Source organism: Lagopus muta, chromosome 2, assembly GCF_023343835.1.
Source record: "Lagopus muta isolate bLagMut1 chromosome 2, bLagMut1 primary, whole genome shotgun sequence".
Taxonomy (NCBI): domain Eukaryota; kingdom Metazoa; phylum Chordata; class Aves; order Galliformes; family Phasianidae; genus Lagopus; species Lagopus muta.
In genome coordinates, this window is record NC_064434.1 from 34,299,907 (window position 1) to 34,303,131 (window position 3,225).

A 3,225-nucleotide genomic window follows, 5' to 3' on the forward strand; every position below is an offset into this window, starting at 1 on the left:
ACTGCATTAGCTTTCTCATGACACATAGCAATGTTTTTCCTAGCCCTGACCACGCACAAACTCACTCACTGAGCACCATAACTTTCCTGGCTATGGATTTGCTTTTCACACTCACATGCACAGATAAACAATTCAGTACTGTCCTGATTTGAAACAGTATAAAAAAAATGTATTCTGATAGTTTATGCTCAGAGCTGGCTGCTGAATCCTGCAAGCTACAGGGCCAGAATGTCTCCTTGCTGAGCTGGGATTCCCGGTGACTCTGGATCTCAGGACCCAGACTAAATATTCACATAAACATACAGCCTTGTCCCCCCAGCTCCTACCACTCTTTGGCACGTGGGACTCATATGTATCCCTTTTCCAGCTGCTAGCATTTAGGCATTGCAGCACTTGCACACAGGACAGTGAGTAAGATTACACAGAAAAAAAATAGTTAAGTAAAGAATTTAATAAGAAAATGGTATAGTGCAGTGATCAAGCAGAGGGCTCGGTCAGATAAAGCATATTGACTGGCAGCTTGCTTACATCAGGCTGGTCCTTCAGTACCCACTTCTCTGTTTTGCCATGCTTGCTCCTCCCTAGTTCACCCCATCCCCCTGACCACTGCTACCCTTTTTTTCCACCTCTGGCCCTTTCTCTAAGTAAGCTCCTCCTGATAACCTGCAGTAAGCTTTACACAACCCCACAAGCCTCCTTCAGGTATCTCCCTATGCTTATTCCCCATTTCTCAGCAGTCACAAAGCTCAGCTGCCAACACTAACACCCTCAGTGCTGCCACCATCCCTTCACCACTCCAGGGCCCGTCAGTCACAGCCAATTGGTCATGGGCTGAAGGGGTCTGCTCTTTGTCATTTTCTCCCTTATCACCTGCTGCTAGGTTTGTGTATCTCAGTGTTTAATTTATTACTTTCCTTGTTAAGCGGTGTTTCTTTCGGACTGAAGGGCTTTAACCAGATAAGGTAATGAAGGAGTGCTCACACATTCCACATGCTCTCACAGTAAGCACTTCGCTAGCCCTTAATGCAGAGATCACTTCAGAGGGGAGGGGGACCCAGGGGTTGAGAAACTGAGGAGTAAGTGGTTTTGTACAAGCAAGAGGGAATGAGCCATGGAGAATGAAAAACAGAGTAGGTACTCTAGAATGAATGATACAGGGCTACAGCATCCCATGTCTTCTTCAAAGCATGGGTTTCTAATTTGTTACTATTTTTCAATATTTCTATGATTTCACAATGAAAAAAATGGCAGCTGTTTAAAAGATGCCAACAGAAGTTTATCATGTCACCAACCTGCTCTTGTGTGCAGCATGAGAACAAATAGACCAGCAGGTAGAAGGTGCTGCTGGAGGATCTCACTTGAGTCAGTGTCCACCCAAGGAAACGTTTCATAGGGCAAAAAGGCACATCTCCACTGCAAGGCAACCTCAGAGAATGTGTTCGTTCCCCTGCTCTCCATTTCAGTCCTGTCAAAGTTATGAGAAATTGCAATGCCATTCTCAAAGGCAATCAGCTTGCAGCTTCAGATCACTCCTCTCTCATTGCCTAGAAATCCCAGGCAGGATCCAGATCCCCTGTGAAAGTATCTGCATCAATCATGTTTAATAGAACTGCACAACATGTTGGAATTGTGAGTCAGCTTTAGTGGCTGCTTGACATATATTCCCATAATGTATTGAGTGATGATCCAGAATGAGAAATTAGACTTCTCAATATGAAAACCTTTCCTGCTGATGTTATTAAACTCATACTAAATACCACCCTACTGGACTACCACCTCCCCTTTGAACAAAAGTAACACTGAAACAAACATAAAGACAAAATATCACAAAAAACTTTCCAGGAGAGTGATTTTTTTTCCAGCTTAGTAACAGCAGAAGTAGCAGAGCCATCCTCAACAGATTCTGGAATAACCACTGGAAGTTTCTCCAGGAGTAAATTAGGTGAAACATCTCTTAGGAATGGCACAGCACAGCTGAGTCTGCAGTACAACACAGGACTGAGCTAGACTGGTGTCTCCAGAGATGAGACTGAACCAGAGGTAGAATCAGGCAGGGATCAGGCTTTCAGAATTTACTGAACATGTGCTGAATAATTTTGCTTTCTTCCCTGTCCATGAGCAGTCTTTGCCACAAAACCCTATGGTATTCTTAGAAAACAGCAGTGAATTTTCACTCCAGTAGACAGGAGTGGGTGTACAGTGGATTTAAGCCATTATTAGACCCTGCCAGTCCTGGGCTGCTCGAGGGCCCCATCACAGCTTAGCCCTGCAGGTCTGTCATTCAGGAGTGCAGCAGACATCAGCTATCACCATGCCCCAGGGTGGAGCAGCCATGCTCTCAGTGTCACCAAAAGGCACCCTCCCCTTTCTCCATCAGAAGCATTTGGTACATCTCTACCACTGTCCTCACAGAATCTGCTGCAGGAAAGTACCCCACAAATATATTTAAGGCCTTTGGAGACAGCCTTTGTGTTCAGTGATCACAACAGGACTGACGTTCTCATTCCAGATATTTGGGTTAAGACAAGTGGAATTGATTTATTTCATGTTCATATAAGCAGGCTTCAGATTCATGAGCAGTCCCTCCAGATGCCCTGCTCCAACCTACAACAACCAAACAAGTGCTATCTCTAAAATCCACATTTACAACTTGAAGGTCATCTATTCTAAATACATACTCTGTGGTCCATTTCTGACCTAACAAAGTCTCTTCCTTTCCAATTTGTATATCTCAGTCTAGCACATTGCATTTGAGAATTTCTAAAGCCCTATGCCATGCTGCTCAGCCACACGTTAAATAGCTAATACAGATGTGCTATGCCTTTCCTCTAGCACTGCTACACTGCATAGCACTTTACAACATCTCCTTCTGCGTCCATTTATCAATATGGAAGAAGATAAAATTCCAAGCAAAATCAAAGATGACACAGAAAGGCAGAGCACGTTGCACAGACTGCTGTTAAGCTTTATGCCACAAGTTAAAGAAAAAAAAAAGCAAACAAAAAAGAAGCAAGAAAAACAAAATGTTGTGTTTAAAAAAAAAATCCACTAAATGAATGAGGGGAAATTACTGTTTCTTTTTCTGCCCACTTTCCCACCCCTCTCTTCCTCCTTCCTCCCTCTCCCAGAAAAATAAATAAAAACAAACAAACTTGAAAATAAACTACAAAATCTCATATTTTTGTTGTTTTAAGCTATGAAATCATCATTTTTCCTCAAGAAACA